Source organism: Tamandua tetradactyla, chromosome 2 (genome assembly GCF_023851605.1).
Source record: "Tamandua tetradactyla isolate mTamTet1 chromosome 2, mTamTet1.pri, whole genome shotgun sequence".
Classification (NCBI taxonomy): domain Eukaryota; kingdom Metazoa; phylum Chordata; class Mammalia; order Pilosa; family Myrmecophagidae; genus Tamandua; species Tamandua tetradactyla.
Genome location: NC_135328.1, coordinates 216609490 through 216631212, shown reverse-complemented (window position 1 = coordinate 216631212; position 21723 = coordinate 216609490). Strand labels below are relative to the sequence as shown.

The 21723-nt window shown below is 37.6% G+C and overlaps 1 protein-coding gene and 1 pseudogene across 2 annotated transcripts in view; both read right to left on the bottom strand.

Moving 5' to 3' along the window:
- The window catches only part of RERE (arginine-glutamic acid dipeptide repeats), a 636739-nt gene that overhangs the window by 572539 nt on the left and 42477 nt on the right, over window positions 1–21723 (bottom strand). The window lies entirely within an intron of this gene.
- LOC143674975 (coiled-coil-helix-coiled-coil-helix domain-containing protein 2 pseudogene) overlaps window positions 11422–21723 on the bottom strand; it is a 52247-nt pseudogene continuing 41945 nt past the window's right edge. Inside the window, exon 2 of the transcript XR_013171301.1 lies at window positions 11422–19021. The product of XR_013171301.1 is annotated as a coiled-coil-helix-coiled-coil-helix domain-containing protein 2 pseudogene (transcript). The remainder of the gene's footprint in view (window positions 19022–21723) is intronic.

The window sequence follows — 21723 nt, the reverse complement described above, 5'->3', positions numbered from 1 at the left end:
AGATGAAAAAAATAATGGAAGCCTACAATGGTAGATTTCTAGAGGCAAAAGATAGGATAGTGAACTGGAGGATGGAACATCTGAAATCCAACAAGAAAAAGAAAATATAGGGAAAAAAATGGAAAAATATGAGCAGGGACTCAGGGAATTGAATGACAATATGAAGCGCATGAATATATGTGTTGTGGGTGTCCCAGAAGGAGAAGAGAAGGGAAAAGGAGAAGAAAAACTAATGGAGGAAATTATCACTGAAAATTTCCCAACTCTTATGAAAGACTTAAAATTACAGATCCAAGAGGTACAGCACACCCCAAAGAAAACAGATCCAAACAGACATACTCCAAAACACTTAATAATTAGAATGTCAGAGGTCAAAGAGAAAGAGAGAATCTTGAAAGCAGCAAGAGAAAAGCAATACATCATCTACAAGGGAAGCCCAATAAGACCACACGTAGATTTCCCAGCAGAAACCATGGAGACGAGAAGACAGTGGGATGGATATGTTTAATTACTAAAAGAGAAAAACTACCAACAAAGAATTCCATATCCACCAAAATCGTCCTTCAAAAATGAGGGAGAAATTAAGACATTTTCAGACAAAAAAAATCACTAGAGAATTTATGACCAAGAGACCAGCTCTGCAAGAAATACTAAAGGGAGCACTGGAGACAGATATGAAAAGACAGAAGAGAGAGGTGTGGAGAAGAGTGCAGAAAGGAACACTATGAGTAAAGGTAAAAAGAAGGAAAACTAGATATGACATATAAAATCCTAAAGACAAAATGGTAGAAGTACTACTACCCATGCAGTAACAATACTAAATGTTAATGGATTAAACTCCCCAATCAAAAGACATAGACTGGCAGAATGGATTTAAAAACAGGACCCATGGATATGCTGTCTACAGGAAACACATCTTAGACCCAAAGATAAACATAGGTAAAAAGTGAAAGGTTGGGAAAGATATTTCATACAAATATCAGAAAACAGCAGGAGTAGCTATACCAATATCCAACAAATTAGACTTCTAATGCAAAACAGTTAAAAGAGACAAAGAAGGGTACTAAAATTCAGCACGAAGACATATCATAAATATTTATGCACCGAACCAGAATGCTCCAAAATACATGTGGCAAATACGGAAAAGAGAAACAGACACATCTACCATAATAGCTGGAGACTTAATTCCCCACTCTCATCAATGAAACAGAACATCTAGACAGAGGATCAATAAAGAAACAGAGAATTTGAATATTACAATAAATGAGCTAGACTTAGCAGACATTTATAACATTACACCCCACAACAGCAGGATACACCTTTTTCTCAAGTGCTCATGGATCATTCTCAAAGATAGACCATATGCTGGGTCACAAAGCAAGTCTCAACAAATTTAAAAAGATTGAAATCATACACAACACTTACTCACATCATAAAGGAATGAAGCTGGAAATCAATAATAGGTAGAGTGCCAGAAAATTCACAAATATGTAGAGGCTCAACAACACACTCTTAAACAACCAGTGGGTCAAGGAAGAAATTACAAGAGAAATCAGTAAGTATCTCAAGGTAAATGAAAATGAAAACACAACATATCAAAACTTATGGGACACGGCAAAGGCAATTCTAAGAGGGAAATTTATTGCCCTAAATGTTTATACCAAAGGAGAAGAGAGGGCAAAAATCGTGGAATTAACTGTCCACTTGGAAGAAGTAGAGAAGGAATAGCAAACAAACCCCAAAGCAAGCAAAAGGACAGAAATAATGAAGATTAGAACAGAAATAAATGAAATTGAGACCATGAAAACAACTGAGAAAATCAATAAAATCAGAAGCTGGTTTTATGAGAAAATCAATAAGATTGATGGACCCTTAGCAAGACTGACAAAAAGAAGAAGAAAGAAGATGCAAATAAATAAGATCAGAAATGGAAGATGAGACATAACCACTGACCCCACAGAAATAAAGGAAGTAATGACAGGATACTATGAACAACTTTATGCTAATAAATACAACAATGTAGATGAAATGTACAACTTCCTAGAAAGGCATGAAAAATCAATTTTGACTCAAGAAGAAATTGAGGACCTCAACAAACCAATGGCAAGTAAAGAAACTGAAACAGTCATTAAGAAGTTCCCCAAAAAGAAAAGTCCAGGACCAGACAGCTTCACATTTGAATTCTACCAAACATTTCAGAAAGAATTAATACCAATCCTGCTCAAAATCTTCAAAAAAGTTGAAGGAGGGAAAGCTACCTAACTCATTCTATGGAGCCAACATCACCCTCATACCAAAGCCAGACAAAGATATTACAAAAAAAGAAAACTACAGACCAATCTCTCTAATGAATATAGATGCAAAAATCCTCAACAAAATTCTAGCAAATTGAATCCAGCAACACATTAAAAGAATTATACATCATGACCAAGTAGGATTCATCCCAGGTATGCAAGGATGGTTCAACATAAGAAAATCAATTAATGTTAATACACCATATCAACAAATCAAAGCAGAAAAATCACATGATCATCTCAATTGATGCAGAGAAGGCATTTGACAAGATTCAACATCCTTTCCTGTTGAAAACACTTCAAAAGATAGGAATACAAGGGAACTTCCTTAAAATGATAGAGGGAATATATGAAAAACCCACAGCTAATATCATCCTCAATGGGGAAAAACTGAAAACTTTCCCCCTAAGGTCAGGAACAAGACAAGAAGGTCCACTAACACCACTGTGATCCAACACTGTGTTGGAAATTCTAGCCAGAGCAATTAGACAAGAAAAAGAAATACAAGGCATCAAAATTGGAAAGGAAGAAGTAAAACTCTCACTGTTTGCAGATGATATACTATATGTCGAAAACCCCAAAAAATCCACAGGAAAACTACTAGAGCTAATAAATGAGTACAGTAAAGCGGCAGGTTACAAGACAACACTCGAAAATTTGTCGTGTTTCTAGACACTAGTAAGAAACAATCTGAGGGGTAAATCAAGAAATGAATTCCAGTTACAATTGCAATCAAAAGAATAAAATATTTAGGAATAAATTTAACTAAAGAGACAACAGACCTATACAAAGAAAACTACAAGAAATTATTAAAAGAAATCACAGAAGACCTAAACAGATGGAAGGGCATACCGTGTTCATAGACTGGAAGACTAAATATAGTTAAGATGTCAATTCTACCTAAAATGATTTACAGATTCAATGCAATACCAACCAAAATCCCAACAACTTATTTTTCAGAAATAGAAAAACCAATAACAAAATTTATCTGGAAGGCCAGGGTACACCGAATAGTTAAAAGTATCCTGAAAGGGCGGGCCGCGGTGGCTCAGCGGGCAAGAGTGCTTGCCTGCCGTGCCGGAGGACCCCGGTTCGATTCCCGGCCCCAGCCCATGTAAAAAACAAACAAACAAACAAAATATAATAAAACAAGAAAATGTTTAAAAATGTTTCCCTTTCTTCCTCCCTTCCTTCCTTCTCTCTCTTTCCTTCCTTTCCTCCCTCTCTCTTTAAAAAAAAAAAAAAAAAAAAAAAAGTATCCTGAAAATAAAAATGAATTCGGAGGTCTCATGCTACTTGACTTAAAGGCATATTATGAAGCTACAGTGGTCAAAACAGCATAGTACTGGCATAAAGATAGATATACTGACCAATGGAATCGAATAGAGTGCTCAGATATAGACCCTCTCATCTATGGACAATTGATCTTTGATAAGGCAGTCAAGCCAATTCACCTGGGACAGAACAGTCTCTTCAATAAGTGATGCCTAGAGAACTGGATATCCATATGCAAAAGAATGAAAGAGGACCCATATCTCATACCCTATACAAAAGTTAACTCAAAATGGATCAGACATAAACATTAGGTCTAAGATCATAAAACTGTTAAAAGAAAATGTAGGGAAATATCTTTAAATCTTATACTTGGAGGTGGTTTTATAGACCTTACACCCAAAGCAAGAGTACTGAAGAAAGGAAGAAATAAATGGGAACTCCTCAAAATTAAACATTTTTGTGCATCAAAGAACTTCATCAAGAAAGTAAAAAGAGTTCCGGAGAAGATGGCGGCTTAGTAAGACGCGCGGGTCTTAGTTCCTCCTCCAGAAAAATAACTAAAGAAAGAGAAACAATACGAAACAGCTCCCGGAGTCACGACAGAGACCAAAAAGACAGCGTACCCCATTCTGGAACGGCTGAACGGGCAGGGAGAATCCACTGCGGTGAGATACCCGAGGGGCGCACGTTTTCCTGGCCGGGGCGGCTGGCGACTGGGGTCCCCTCCACGCACGTGGCTCCCCGGTCTGCAGGGCCCTCCCGTCAGGCTTGGCATCTCGGGCCAGCTGGGCAATTTGGACCGGCACTCCCCCAAGCCGCAGCGGCCAGCGACCCCAGCCTCCACGCGCGGTTTTCCGGGCCGACTGCCCCGCAGACAGACGACCGCCACGAGCGCCACCTACTGGGCAGGAAAAGAAAAACAGAGCCCAGAGATTCCACAGAAAAACCTTTCAACCAGCTGGGTCCCACACCCAGGGAAATCTGATCAAATGCCCAGACACCAGCAGAAAATAATGGATGACGCTCGGAAAATTGAAGATATGGCCCAGTCAAAGGAACAAACCAATAGTTCAAATGAGATACAGGAGCTGAGACAACTAATGCTGAATATACGAACAGAAATGGAAAAACTCTTCAAAAACCAAATCAATAAATTGAGGGAGGACATGAAGAAGACATGGGCTGAACAAAAAGAAGAAATAGAAAATCTGACAAAACAAATCACAGAACTTATGGGAGTGAAGGACAAGGAAGAAAAATGGAAAAAACAATGGATACCTACAATGGTAGATCTAAAGAGACAGAAGCTAAAATTAGTGAACTGGAGGATGGAACATCTGAATTCCAAAAAGAAACAGAAACTATAGGGAAAAGAATGGAAAAACTTGAGCAGGGAATCAGGGAACTGAATGACAATATGAAGCGCACAAATATACGTGTTGTGGGTGTCCCAGAAGGAGAAGAGAAGGGAAAAGGAGGAGAAAAACTAATGGAAGAAATTATCACTGAAAATTTCCCAACTCTTACGAAAGACCTAAAATTACAGATCCAAGAAGTGCAGCGCACCCCAAAGAGAATAGACCCAAATAGGCGTTCTCCAAGACATTTACTAGTTAGAATGTCAGAGGTCAAAGAGAAAGAGAGGATCTTGAAAGCAGCAAGAGAAAAACAATCTGTCACATACAAGGGAAACCCAATAAGACTATGTGTAGATTTCTCAGCAGAAACCATGGAAGCTAGAAGACAGTGGGATGATATATTTAAATTACTAAAAGAGAAAAACTGCCAACCAAGACTCCTATATCCAGCAAAATTGTCCTTCAAAAATGAAGGAGAAATTAAAACATTTATAGACAAAAAGTCACTGAGAGAATTTGTGACCAAGAGACCAGCTCTGCAAGAAATACTAAAGGGAGCACTAGAGTCAGATACGAAAAGACAGAAGAGAGAGGTATGGAGTAAAGTGTAGAAAGAAGGAAAATCAGATATGATATATATAATACAAAAGCCAAAATGGTAGAGGAAAATATTATCCTAACAGTAATAACACTAAAAGTTAATGGACTGAATTTCCCAATCAAAAGACATAGAATGGCAGAATGGATTACGACCCAGCAATACCACTGCTAGGTATCTACTCAAAGGACTTAAGGGCAAAGACACAGACGGACATTTGCACACCAGTGTTTATAGCAGCATTCTCTACAATTGCAAAGAGATGGAAACAGCCAAAATGTCCATCAACAGACGAGTGGCTAAACAAACTGGCATATACCTACGATGGAATATTAAGCAGCTTTAAAACAGACTAAACTTATGAAGCATGTAACAACATGGATGGACCTAGAGAACATTATGCTGAGTGAGTCTAGCCCAAAACTAAAGGACAAATACTGTATGGTCCCACTGATGTGAACCGACATTCGAGAATCAGCTTGGAATATATCATTGGTAACAGAGACCAGCAGGAGTTAGAAACAGGGTAAGATAATGGGTAATTGGAGCTGAAGGGATACAGACTGTGCAACAGGACTAGATACAAAAACTCAAAAATGGACAGCACAATAATACCTAAGTGTAATGTAACTAGGTTGGAACACTGAATGAAGCTGCACCTGAAATATGGTTTTTTGTTTGTTTGTGTGTTTGTATCTTTTGTTTTTATTTTTTTTCTTTTTCCTTTTTATATATATATTTTTTATTAGTATTATTATTTTAATTCTCTTCTCTGTATTAGCATTCTATATCTTTTTCTACTGTTTTGCTAGTTCTTTTCCTAAATCGATGCAAATGTACTAAGAAATGATGATCATACATCTATGTGATGATACTAAGAATTACGGAGTGCATGTGTAGAATGGAATGATTTCTAAATGTTGTGTTAATTTCTTTTCTTTTTTTTGATTAATAAAAAAAATTAAAAAAAAAAAAAAAGAAAGTAAAAAGACAGCCTACACAATGGGAGACAATATTTGGAAACAACATATCAAATAAAGGTCTAGTGTCCAGAATTTATAAAGAGATTGTTCAACTCAACAACAAAAAGACAGCCAATCCAATTACAAAATGGGAAAAAGACTTGAACAGACACTTCTCAGAAGAAGAAATGCAAATGGCCAAAAGGCACATGAAGAGATGCTCAACTTTCCTGGCCATTGGAGAAATGCAAATCAAAACCACAATGAGATATTATCTCACACCCACCAGAATGTACATTATCAATAAAACACAAAATGACAAGTGCTGGACAGGATGTGGAGAAAGAGGCACACTTATCCACTGTTGGTGGGAATGTCAAATGGTGCAACCGCTGTGGAAGGCAGTTTGGTGTTTCCTCAAAAAGCTGAATACAGAATTGCCATATGACCCAGCAATATCATTGCTCGGTATCTACTCAAAGGACATAAGGGCAAGCACACAAACGTACATTTGCACACCAATATTTATAGCAGCATTATTTACAATTACCAAGAGATGGAAACAGCCAAAATGTCCATCAACAGACGAGCAGCTAAACAAACTGTGGTATATACATATGGTGAATATTATGCAGCTGTAAAACAGAATAAAGTTATAAAATATGTAACAACATGGATGGACCTTGAGGACATTATGCTGAGTGAGATTAGCCAAAAACAAAAGGACAAATACTGTATGGTCTCACGGATATGAACTGGCATTAGTGAATAAACTTGGAATATTTCGTTGGTAACAGAGACCATTAGGAGATAGAAATAGGGTAAGATATTGGGTAATGGAGCTGAAGGGATACAGATTGTGCATCAGGACTGAATATAAAAACTCATAAATGGACAGCACAATACTACCTAACTGTAATACAATTATGTTAAAACACTGAATGAAGCTGAATGTGAGGATAGAGGGAGGAGGGCTGGGGGCATAAATGAAATCAGAAGGAAAGATGGTAAAGACTGACATGGTATAATCTAGGAATGCCTAGAGTGTATAATAATAGTGACTAAATGTACAAATTTAAAAAATGTTTTTGCATGAGGAAGAACACAAGGAATGTCATTACTGCAGAGTGCTGAAAATAGATGGTAATCAATATTTTAAAATTTCAAACTTACGTGTGAGACTAAAGCAAAAAATGTTTATTTGGTACAAAATTTATATTTTAACTCGTACTTTTCCTAATATAACTTATTTAGATAGATAGATTGAACACCATAAGTACTTAGAACCTTGGGTAGGACATGTGATTTTGCTGGTTATCCAGAGTGATGCCCCAATGAATCCCAGAGTGATTTGATCAGTGACTGGAAAAGTATTTCTAACGTCCCCTTGGGGGAATGGTGAGAACAGGGAGAAATTCAACCTTCCTAAGTTGAATTCTTGATATTCTCACAAGCGGTGTGGACAACCAAAGCTATAGGTTGAGCCTCCAGTCTTGGGGTTTGTTCATATGAAACTTAACCCAACAAAGGACAGGTCAAGCCTACTTAAAATTAGGCCTAAGAGTCACCTCCAAGAGAGCCTCTTTTGTTGCTCACATGTGGCCTCTCTCTCCAGCCAATACAACAAGCAAATTCACCACCCTCCCCCCGTCTATGTGGGACATGACTTCCAGGGGTGTAGACCTTCCTGGCAATGCAGGACAGAAATCCTAGAATGAGCTGAGACTCAGCATCAAGGGTAGAGAAAAACCCTAGAATACGCTCAGACTCAGCATCAAGGGATTGAGAAAATCTTCTCGACCAAAAGGGGGAAGAGTGAAATGAGATAAAGTGTCAATGGCTGAGAGATTCCAAACAGAGTTGAGAGGTTATCCTGGAGGTTATTCTTACACATTAAGTAGATATCACCTTGTTATTCAAGATGTAATGGAGAGGCTGGACGGAACTGGCTGAAAATGTAGAACTGTGTTCCAGTAGCCACGTTTCTTGATGATGATTGAATAATGATATAACTTTCACAATGTAACTGTGTGATTGTGAAAACCTTGTGTCTGATGATCCTTTTATCTACCTTGTCAACAGACAAGTAGAACATATGGAATAAAAGTAAATAATAGGGGGAACAAGTGTTAAATTTAGTTTGAAACGCTAGTGATCAATGAAAGGGATGGGTAAGGGGTATGGTATGCATAAATTTTTTTTCTCTGTTTTTGCTTTATTTCTTTTTCTGAATAGATGCAAATGTTCCAAGAAATGTTTATGATGATGAATAAGCAACTATGTGATGATATTGTGAATTACTGATTATATATGTTGAATGGAATGATCAAAATAGGAACGTCTGCATTTGCTTTGTGTTTTTTGATATTTAAAAAATAAAAAAAATTATGAAAAAATAAACTAAATAACAACAAAATTAAAAATTAGAACTACTTATTCTGAATGAAGCCAATACTACCTATGATCTATGAATGCATATTAAGTGGAGCAATAAAGTTATTAATATTTTATGTACTAACATTTACATTTGCAACCTACTTAAAACAGTAAGTCATATGGCTGTTTCAATTCCTGGAAGTATTGGATTATCTGAGAATCCAGATTTTCTCCTTGCCCTTAATCGAAAACACATACTATCAAGTGTCACCCAATGCTTTTCCTTTGTTTTACACCATTAAAATGTAATAGTGGAGCTAACTATGAAAGGAAATGAGAAGGACTCACCTTAGGTTCAAGTTTTAGCACTTCTTGAAGGAAAATATGGATAAAGTGAGAAAATAAAAGAAAGAGAATTTTATTTTCTAAATGAAATAAAAGAAAAATAGTATTTTTAGACTGGTTACCTTGAAAACAAAATACGGCATACTTTTAAGGAAATGTGTGTAACGGTGTGATAGAAAAAAGAGCTTCACAGACTTGCATTTCAACCCCAAATCTAATATTACTAGTGGTGAAACTTTGAACAAATTAACCTCGCTCAGCTTCCATATCCTTACCTGGAAATTATTACAAAGACCTACCTCAAAGAAGAATAATTAATGGGAGTACATGGCTAGGTCATTCCTCTTTCTCCAATATTTCCTTAAGTTCACCACACTAAGCAAACAGCAAGAACTGACTCAACCCAAGTATGAGCCATTATATAAATTTATTTAATATATACACTATTAAACAGGAGTTAAAATATTAAAATAATTCTCAATGTGACAGCCTTGCACAGACTGCATTCAGCTACAGGGAGCTGTTTCTTAATGCATAATTTTAACAGGCCATCTGATTTTACATTTCTTTCAATCTTAGATTTGCCTATAACGTTTTTAAAGGAATGTTTCTTTGATACTAAATACGGGCACACTTCATTCTGAGTGAAAGTTCAAACTGGGCATCTGAAAGCAGATCAGATCTCATCTACTACTATTCACCTACGTCATCTAGTTTTATTAGATATTGCCAAGTGCCTAAAGAATTTCTAGGAATGAAACAGTAAGAAGAGAAAATCATGGGAAACAAGGTGATAAATTTTTATCCAACTTCAAAACCTGAAATTGGATTTTAATATGATCTTATCAGTTAAATTTAACAATAAATTGAATGAAAAATTTCTCAGCCATGCCAAAAAATCATAAAACCATTTAGTGGAAAAAAGCAATTAATTAATTTTTTTAATTATCAAAACCTGTTAATAGTTAAAACTTTCTTTCAGAGTCTCCATTCACTTTAATTTTTGACAGCACTTGTGTGTGAGTGGTCAAAAACTATACATTTTAACCAAACGAAATAAATACAGTAGAAAACTTCCTATTTTTGATATGTAGTTTAAAAGAAAATTGGTTGATGTTTAAAAATGCAATTACTGAACATTTTTATTTCTAATATCAGAAGACACTTATCTGTTAGAACATAAGCTCTAAGAGCCATGACTTTTATTATTATTATTATTATTATTATATTATTATTATTATTATTATTCATTATGCATCCCCAGTGTCTAGAACACTGGGCAGTGTCTAACACATGGTAAACATTCAAAAAATATTTGTTAAATTAAAAAAAAAAGATTCATGCAGTGTTACAATAGTAAAAAAAGAAAAATAATTATAAAACACTGTGCATTCATTATAATAATAATGAAAATTTTATAACAGCATGGAAATATTTAAACTTTTTAATACAACTCATTCATGTATTTTAAAAAAAAAACATTAATCTAAGCATTAAGAAAATTGGATTTTTATCCCAGTTCCATCCCGAATTTGATTTGTCTTGAGGGGTAAATGACCTACCTGGGTTCCAGTATGCTCATGCATACTACTTTTTCCCCTACATATTTCATAAGATTGTTTTGAAATCAAAGTGAACAATGGCTCTGAAAGAATTTGGGAAAATACAAAGGATAAATAGAAATGTTGGATGGTGGTGGCATCCAATTTATATTTCTGAGCATTTTCTTCTATATAAACTGCCACTCTACTATTTTCCAAATTAAAGTTCACTAACACCAAGAATTTCTCATAGGGCATCAAAATAGGAAAGGAAGAAGTAAAACTATCACTGTTTGCAAACGAAAACCGGGAAAAATCCACAACAAAACTACTATAGCTAATAAATGAGCACAGCAAAGTAGCAGGTTACAAGATCAACATTCAAAAATCTGTAGCATTTCTATACACTAGCAATGAACAAGCGGAGGGGGAAATCAAGAAACGAATCCCATTTACAATTGCAACTAAAAGAATAAAATACATAGGAATAAATTTAACTAAAGAGACAAAAAACCTATATAAAGAAAACTACAAAAAACTGTTCAAAGAAATCACAGAAGACCTAAATAGATGCAAGGGCATACCGTGTTCATGGATTGGAAGACTAAATATAATTAAGATGTCAATTCTACCTAAGTTGATTTACAGATTCAATGCAATACCAATCAAAATCCCAACAACTTATTTTTCAGAAATAGAAAAACCAATAAGCAAATTTATCTGGAAGGGCAGGGTGCCCCGAATTGCTAAAAACATCTTGAGGAAAAAAACCGAAGCTGGAGGTCTCGTGCTGCCTGACTTTAAGGCATATTATGAAGCCACAGTGGTCAAAACAGCATGGAATTGGCATAAAGATAGATAGATCGACCAATGGAATCGAATAGAGTGCTCAGATATAGACCCGCTCATCTATGGACATTTGATCTTTGATAAGGCAGTCAAGCCAACTCACCTGGGACAGAACAGTCTCTTCAATAAATGGTGCCTAGAGAACTGGCTATCCATATGCAAAAGAATGAAAGAAGACCCATGTCTCACACCCTATACAAAAGTTAACTCAAAATGGATCAAAGATCTAAACATTAGGTCTAAGACCATAAAACAGAGGAAAATGTAGGGAGATATCTTATGAATCTTACAATTGGAGGTGGTTTTATGGACCTTAAACCTAAAGCAAGAGCACTGAAGAAGGAAATAAATAAATGGGAGCTCCTCAAAATTAAACACTTTTGTGCATCAAAGAACTTCATCAAGAAAGTAGAAAGACAGCCTACACAATGGGAGACAATATTTGGAAATGACATATCAGATAAAGGTCTAGTATCCAGAATTTATAAAGAGATTGTTCAACTCAACAACAAAAAGACAGCCAACCCAATTACAAAATGGGGAAAAGACTTGAACAGACACCTATCAGAAGAGGAAATACAAATGGCCAAAAGGCACATGAAGAGATGCTCAATGTCCCTGGCCATTAGAGAAATGCAAATCAAAACCACAAGGAGATATCATCTCACACCCACCAGAATGGCCATTATCAACAAAACAGAAAATGACAAGTGCTGGAGAGGATGTGGAGAAAGAGGCACACTTATCCACTGTTGGTGGGAATGTCAAATGGTGCAACCACTGTGGAAGACAGTTTGGCGGTTCCTCAAAAAGCTGAATATAGAATTGCCATATGACCCAGCAATACCATTGCTGGGAATCTACTCAAAGGACTTAAGGGCAAAGACACAAACGGACATTTGCACACCAATGTTTATAGCAGCGTTATTTACAATTGCAAAGAGATGGAAACAGCCGAAATCTCCATCAACAGAAGAATGGCTAAACAAACTGTGGTACATACATACGATGGAATATTATGCAGCTTTAAGACAAGATAAACTTATGAAGCATGTAATAACATGGATGGACCTAGAGAACATTATGCTGAGTGAGTCTAGCCAAAAACTAAAGGACAAATACTATATGGTCCCACTGATGTGAACGGACATTCGAGAATAAATTTGGAATATGTCATTGGTAACAGAGTCCAGCAGGAGGTAGAAACAGGGTAAGATGATGGGCAATTGGAGCTGAAGGGATACAGACTGTGCAACAGGACTAGATACAAAAACTCAAAAATGGACAGCACAATAATACCTAATTGTAAAGTAATCATGTTAAAACACTGAATGAAGCTGCATCTGAGCTATAGGTTTTTGTTTTGTTTTGTTTTTACTATTATTACTTTTATTTTTTTCTCTATATTAACATTCTATATCTTTTTCTGTTGTGTTGCTAGTTCTTCTAAACCAATGCAAATGTACTAAGAAACGATGATCATGCATCTATGTGATGATGTTAAGAATTACTGATTGCATATGTAGAATGGTATGATTTCTAAATGTTGGGTTAATTTCATTTTTTCCGTTAATTAAAAAAAAAAAAAAAAGAGAAGAGGTAATTGGAGCTGAAGGGATACAGACTGTGCAACAGGACTGAATATAAAAACTCAGAAATGGACAGCACAATACTACCTAATTGTAATGCAATTATGTTAAAACATTGAATGAAGCTGCATGTGAGGTATAGGTTTTTTTTTTCTCTCTATTATCGTTTTAATTCTTATTCTGTTGTCTTTTTATTTCTTTTTCTAAATCGATGCAAATGTACTAAGAAATGATGAATATGCAACTATGTGATGATATTAAGAATTACTGATTGTACATGTAGAATGGAATGATTTCTAAATGTTTTGTTAATTTTTTTTAATTAATAAAAAAAATTTAAATAAAATAAATAAATAAATAAATAAAGAATTTCTCATAGATCATGCTTACAACTTTGCACATGAAAATGCCACAAAAAAGTCTGTGAAATATAAAAGAGACACAAGGAGGAGGCAAGAGATTGTGTAGCCTCATTCAAAGAATTCAGGCAAGACCATGCAGGGCCAATAACGACCTAGACACTGGAGGGCAGACAAATTAACACAAAATAAAATTTAGAGAACAGTTTATTGTCTATGGCTGGGAAAGCTGAACCTTGACAATGAGGTAAGATCTGGGCAGGCTGCATGAAGACATAGGACTGTCCACCCAAGGTGACAAAAACTGGCTAAACAAAGGCAGCATTCCAAGATGAGAATCCTACAGAAAGAGAATCACACAATTAGGGACATGATAGAGAAGAAAGGGAAATAAGGCCAGTGCCAAAGGTTCAAATCAAAGACTTAAAAACCAAGCAAGAAGCCATCACAGTCAGAGGAATAACACATTCAAAGGTATATTTAAAGTGATCGGGATGATTTGGATGGAGAAATGATATAGAGAAAGCCTCAACTTTTCTCTAGGAGACTCAATATACTGAGTCTCTTAATATGAGTTTGTCATGGTCAGCTTCATGTGTCAACTTGGCAAGTGGTGGTACCTATCTATCTGGTTGGGCAAGTGCTGGCCTGTCTGTTGCAATGAGGCCATTTCAGAGAATTAGATCATGATCACATCAACTACATCCACAGCTGATTCTATTTGTAATCAGCCAAGGGGCGTGTGTTCTGCATTGACTGATGCTCAATCTAATCACTGGAAGCCTTTTAAGGAGGATTCAGAAGAGACAGGCTCTCTTTCTGCTTCAGCCGGCAAGTCTCTCCTGTGGAGTATGTCCAGACCCTCCATAGGAATCACTGGTTTCACAGCCTGCCCTGTGGATTTTGGACTCTGCGTTTCCGCGGTCATGTGAGACACTTTTATAAATTTTATATTTGCAAGTGTTCCCTGTTCATTCTGTTTCTCTAGAGAACCCTAACTAATACATCTTGGTACTGGAGAGTGGGGTACTGCTGCAGTTTGCAAATATCAGATATGTTGGAACGGTTTTTTAGATGGCTAGGGGGAAGATTTTGGAGGAACTGTGAAGAGAATGATGGAGAAGTCCTGGAGTGCTTGAAGAGACTGTTGGTGTAAACGGAACCACTGCCAACCTGGACAAAGGTGGACACAAAAGGGAAAAATTGGAGTTTGAAGAGTGAGAACCATGGAAGCTCGGGTCTGAAGCCAAGAAACCTTGGCCAGGAGAGTGGACCCACCTATACACATGGAGAGGGTGAGTTTACCTTGAAGGGCGAGGATGAGTTTCCCACCTCATCGCAGTAGAAGAGTCGTGAAGCCTCAGGCCTTGGAGAAGGTACAGCATGCTCCGTGGGGGACAGTGGAGAGCCTGGCTGCCACCACATGGAGGGGTTGAGTATGTGCCCCGGAAATAGCAGATAGCCCAGGGGTGGCCTTGATGCCTGGAGAGAGTGGAGCCGAGAAAAAGGTGGTCTCCTCAGTGTCCCCTGAGGTTGATTTGAAAAGAGGCGGGCCACTGCATAGGCCCTTGGAAAGGGTGGGGCTGCCACCTTCTAAAGCCAAAGGATAAATGACTTTCAGAAGAAAATCTTAAAAAGAGAAATGTAAGGCAAGTGATTTGTACCAAGGCCTATCCCTTATAAATGACTGAACACACGTCCTATCCTTGAGGGATAGGAGAAAAATTATGGAACTATTAAACTTTATCACAGGGGAAACCCCAGATACTGTGCCGAACATTAGGGATACCCCAATCAATATGCCAAGCCCTTGATCTTGATGCTTGCTCTTGTGAAGTTTATGTAGGTAGCTGAGAAGCTTAGCCTACCTATAGGTATGCCCAAGAGTCACCTCCAGAGGATCTCTTTTGTTGCTCAGATGGGGCCTTTCTCTCTCAAAGCCCAACTCTTCAAGTGAAATCACTGCCCTCCACCCAACATGGGACATGACATCCAGGGATGAAAGTCTCCCTGGCAGCAAGGGAGATGACCCCCAGGGATGAGCCTGGCCCTGGCACTGTGGGATCAACAATGCGATCCTGACCAAAAGGGGGAAAAGAAGTGTAACAAATAAAGTATCAGTGGCTGATGAACTCTATTGAGCTCTACTGAAGTAGAGTTCAGAGGCCATACTGGAAGTCACTCTTATGCTTGTTTCATCTAGACATTGCTACCTATTATAACATGCCAACCCCCAACTATAACCATTCCTGCTAATCCTAAAGAATACCTAGGGCATTACATAAAATTCTACCAAGGTTCATGCACTAGGGTAATTCTCCAAAACCTACAACCTCCAGATGGGTCCCTGGACCAGATAGGTTCTGAAATGCAGAGGGGCCAGCCGTTCCAGCATATCAACTAGTTTCATTCCCCTGTCGACAGCCTCTTTCAGCATGAAAAAGTTAGAAAGGTCATAACCCAAATACCCTTAAAGAGTAGGAGAAAGATCAAAGTGTTGGTGGTTACACAGAGGTCAGGTTTAACAAATGAGTATGAATGCTGAATCGTTACACTAATATTTCTTTTAGCCTCCAGTACCTTAGAGATGCTAGAAATAAAAATCTAAAATTGTGAAACTGTAAACCATACTAAACTCTGAAATCTGTTCTACAACTAACTGTTGTGATGTACTTTGAATTTTATTGCTTTTATGTATATATGTTATTTAAAGAGGAGGGGTGTAACAGAGAAGATAGGATTTAACAAATGAGTATGACTGCTAAATCATCATATTGATATTTCTGTTGGTCTCTAGTATCTTGGAGAAGCTAGAAGAAAAAAAACAAAAAATTGTGGAATTGTAACCCATATCAAATTTTAAAATCTGTTCTATAACTACCTGTTAAAATATACTTGAAAATTTATTGCTTTTTTGTATACGTAGTATTTCACAATAAAAAAAAAGTTTAAAAAAATGGAAGAAAATCTTAAAAAAAAGAAATGTAAGGCAAGTGATTTGTACCAAGGCCTATCCCTTATAAAAACAATTGAGCACACTTAGGAATTTTCATCCCTTGTGATCAATTACCATGCCATGTGATCACTACCTCTAAATATACTGAGAAATCGCAAGGTGGGTAGTGAAATTATTACACCATGGTTTTGCTGAAGAACTAGAAGCTAGGGGTTTTAAATTTCACATTCACAGAGGGATTCAGGGGCCCATGAATCCCTTGAAAGTATATAAAATGTGAAGATACTGCAATACTTCTACGCTGTTATTTCTACTATATAAAAAAAAACTTCATTAAATTTCCATTCTACAATCGTATTTCTCTATTCCCCTTTACAGCAAATAACCTCAAAATGGAAGCTATATTCACTTTCTCAAATTTTCCTTCTATTCTTTCTTAAACCCACTCCAGTAAGGCTCCTGACCCACTCCAATGAAATTAACCTTGTCAAAATCACCTCTGACCTCCATATTGCTAAATTCAATGATCAATTCTCATTCCTCTTCTGATCTTATTTAGCAGGTTTGACACAGTTCATCTCCTTCTCCTGCTTGATACATTTTTCTCACTTGGCTTCCAGGATACCTAAAGAACCTTTAAGTCTCTTGGTTTTCCTCCTTTTTTCCTGATCTCTTTTCAATTTCCACTGCCTGACAGTTCTTCTCTCAGAACTTTTAATGTCTCAGAGCTTAGTTCTCAGACCTTTTCTCTTCTCTATATTTCTTTGGTGATCTCTTCCAATTTCCCAGCTTTAATTAGCACACTTTGCTAAGGACTCACAACAGGTTTCACAGGAAATTCCAGACTCATATCTAACTGTCTACTTGACATCTCCACTTGGCTGTCTCTTACTTAGCCTAAATTCTTTATGTCCAAAAACTAAACTTTCAATCCTCCCCAGAACCCTGTACTAATAGCAGCCTTCTTATGTCAGCTGATGGCAACCCCATTTTTCCAGTGCTCAGCCTACAACTGTTGGAATTATCTTGACTCCTCTCTTACACACTCCTACCCTACACTGAAATTTATCAGAAAATATTGTTGGTTCTACCTTCAAAATACATCCAGAAGCCAAAAACTTCTCACCAGTCTCTAAACTACCACGATACTGGTATAAGCCACCATCATTTCTCTTATGGATATTTTTACAACAGCCTCAAGGTCTCTCTATTTCTACCCTGTCACCCCAGTAAATTGGTAATACAACAGTTATTGTGATCCATTTTAAATACCTCCCCATTTCAATTTAAGTCAAGTTCCTTAAAAGGAGCCCCAAAGGGCACCAGTGGTCTATTCTCCACCCCACCCCCCTACTTCACAACTACACACTACTTTTTTTTTTTTTTGATTCAGAGAATAATTTTTATTTCCATCCAATTAAATACAGGGAAGCAGTAATATGTAGTCCTGGCCTGGCTACAGGGAACCCACCCATGTAATGGGGTCTAATCCCACCTTCCACTTATGAGCCACTTGATTACAAACACCTAGCATTCTAAATAAAGTTTTCTGTTCCTGCTGGTTCCCAAAGTCCTGAAACCCCTGGATCCTTTTTAATGAGCAGCATGTTTGCTACTGAGCCATCCCTTATACAACTATTTCTCTACAAAAGTTCCTCAGGGAGCTCTGTCAGATCCTCTGGGTGGATGCTAATTTAACATCCAATGACAGTAGACTAAATGAGTTTCAAAGACATTACAAATTTGTGAAACGATTATTTTCAGTATGCATTCATATACCTTATCCAATTGATGACCTTTCACTTAAAAGACACCATACCTTGGAAGAAAATCATTTTATTCTAATTAGTCACAGATAATAACATTACAGCAGCTGGTTTAAGGAGGTAACACAAACATGTGTCCAGCCCCAACTCAACACATCTCAGTGAATTCTTCTTTGAGAACACCCTCTCCTTTTGTGATTCTGAAGCAAAGAAGCTACTGATAGAGGGGTTTAACTGGTGGTTTTACACTTTATACTCTCACTATCAATTACAGTCTTATGCTAAATTAACTTGGTCATTAGATTAGATTTTCCATTTCTTCATTTTCAACTTCAGATTACATTAATCCATTTGCAATTCTGCACTGCTTCAGTACCTCACTGAAACCCTCACAAAGCTTAGCATCAGGCTGGTTCTGGGCACACTCCAAAAACTGCTTGATCTCAAAGAGGCAAGAGCCATACTCCTGCTGCTTCTGGTTTGCTGGCTGGGCTCCCTGAGGCTTCTGGTAAGTGATGTCAGGACTTGAGGGTTCAGCATTGCTCCCAGCACCAAGGCCCCCAGTGATGGCATGACCCAGAGTATGCCCAACAGCAGAGCCCACAGCCACGCCAGCTGCAGTGGTTGCCATCTGGACCATCAGACCCTGGCCTGGGCGCAGCTCTCATCTGAGGCGCCTGGCTGGCCGGAGGGGCCATGTATGAGGTACGGCTTCGGCTTCCACGCGGCATCACAACCAAGCGGCAGTAGCTTCTAGAAGGATGAAAGTCTGAGAAGTGAGTCTGGCAGCTACTGCGAAGGAGAGTCTACACTACACTTTGTTTCCATCTTGGGAGTCAGTATAGTGGTTGAGAGCTGAGTGGTGGCCACCAAAAAGATATGTCTAAGTCCTAACCTAAGTGGTAACTGTGAATGTGCCTTATTTGAAAAAAGGATCTTAGCAGATTCAATTAAGTATCTTGAGATGGCATCATCCTGGAATTAAGCTATAGCCTAAATCCTATGACATTACCCTTACAAGAGTGACCCTTATAAGAGTGAGGCAAAGGGACCTATATTCTGGAGTAACTAGAAGGAAAAATCTGAGATGAAGGTATGGTGGCCCATGACAAACTATGGGATCTGTCCTGTAACTACTTGTTGAAGAGTGCTTTCAAAACTATTGCTTTTTTCTTTCTTTGCTTTGTATATATATTATTTTATACAATAAAAAAATTTTTAAAAAAAAGTGAGGCAAAGGAAGATGAGACAGAGACAGAGACAAATGCGAAGACAGGCAGATTGGAGGGACATACCTACATACCAAGGAACACAAAGGACTGCTGGCAGCCATCAGAAGCTAGAGGAAAGGCTTGGGACAGATTTACCTCACAGGCTCCAGAGGTAATCAACCCTGCCAACACCCTGATTTCAGACTTCTGGTCTTCACAATTTAGAGAGACAAATGTCTTGTTTTAAGCCACCAAGTTCACGGTAACTTGTTACAGCAGCCCTAGGAAACTAATTTACTACTCTTCTCTTGCTCATTCTTCTCTAATCATTGTCCTCCTTGCTCCCCTTTAGGATCTTTGCACTCGAATGCTCAAACCCCAGAACTTCACATAACCAACTTCTCACCATCTTTAAGCTTCTGCTCAAATATCATTCCAGGAGACCTAAAATGACTCCCCTATTTAAACTGCAACCACATCATTCTTTCCCTTCTCTCAAACTTCCTTACTTATTCTATTTTTCCCATAGCACTTATCACACTGTAACCTATTATACAATGCTCTTGTTTATTATGCTTATTGCTTAGCACTAGAATATAAGCTCCACAGGGGCAAGCTGGTTAGTTTGTTTTCTATTTTGTTTGCTGGTGTGTCCTAAGTATCAGTAACTATGCCTGGCAGATGGTGGCTGTTCAATAAATATATGCTAAATGTATCTGCTAAATAAATGTGTGCACATCTTTTTCTGGGAAGAGAATCCAGTTTTCATCAGATTAACAAAGGGACCTGTTACCCATAACAGGTTTCTAGATCTTTGTTCTAAATCTTGAATGGCTAGAGAAAACAGGATTATTAAAGTATATGCTAAAGAACATACCTTAAGAAAAAAGGGAAAAAAAAAAAAAAACCCAACACCATTACTTATTATCTTGCAAACAGCAGATATAAGTTTAAATTTCACAATCCCAAAACCAAATTTTGAAAAAGAGACTCTCCAGAACCAAATTTTGAAAAAGAAACTCTCCAGTGACTTGAGAAGTACTTTCAACCACTTTTCACAGGACCGTGTACACTAAAGGATGTACTTGGGCTGAGCAAACATTTCTCTATAGCTAAAGCAATTAAAAGAAAAAAAAGTTGCCATCAGAGCGAAGCACTCACATAGTCATTGTAGTTTTTACAAAGCTCAAGAACATCACCATATACTTTTCTCTTCCTAGCCAAAATACTATCCAAAGTAGGGGAGGTGAACCAAAGCAAACCATAATCTGTCTAGCATCTATCATTACTATGCAGTAAACAGATGTCTACTCAAAATACATTATTCTGTGTAAGGCCTTGAGGAACTGTTGTCAAATGGCTGTCATTTACATCTACAGCTTAAGTATGAACCACAAAGCGTAACAATGAAAGGCATTCAAGCACAGCAAAACTTAGCTAACGGATTTTGGTAACAGCAGAAAGGTACCTATTGCATTCCTTATTTTGCTGCAACGTATTTCACAGTTAACACTAAACAGGACTAGTTTAACATAATCACACTAAACAGAATTCAGCATATTATTCATCTAAGCATATATTCTTCAGATAAACCTTTTATGTTACAAAAGTGACCACTACCAAAGAGAATTTGCTCATCTATTGTTTCCGGTTCCATAAGCAAATGGATTAATAAAGGAAGAAGCCCCAGTCCCTGCCTTTCCCAGTGCCTTTCCCCACTTCACCAGTTCAGGAATTTCAAGGATAAGGAACCTATCGAATTCTTTAAGAAAGGCATTTTGAATGCTACTAATGTTCAACATCAGTTTGCGCTGAGCTGTTTTTTAACTAGGGTAAGACTTTCAGCTCTCAGGATACGTCTTTTCACCAAATCTCAAACCTAGCCACTTCTCACCAACTCTTCAGTTACTATGCTAACCCAAGCCCTATCATCTCTCACCTCTACTGCAGTAGCCTCGTAACTAGTTGGTCTACCCACTTCCACTCCGTCACCAGTCTAACTTTTTCACAGCAGCCAGAAGGGGGCTTTTTAAAAAGGAAATCAGATCCTGCAGCCCTAATCAAAATCCTCAAATGACATCACATCACATTTATAATAAAAGGAAGAGGCACGGCCAGGGTTTGCCAAGACCATCCAACTAAGTCCCTGCCTCATTCAGACCTCACCTCCTCCTGCTCTCCTCAAGCTATTCTGCAGTCCTTTGACCATACCAACATGCATCCACCTTGCAACCTTTACACTTA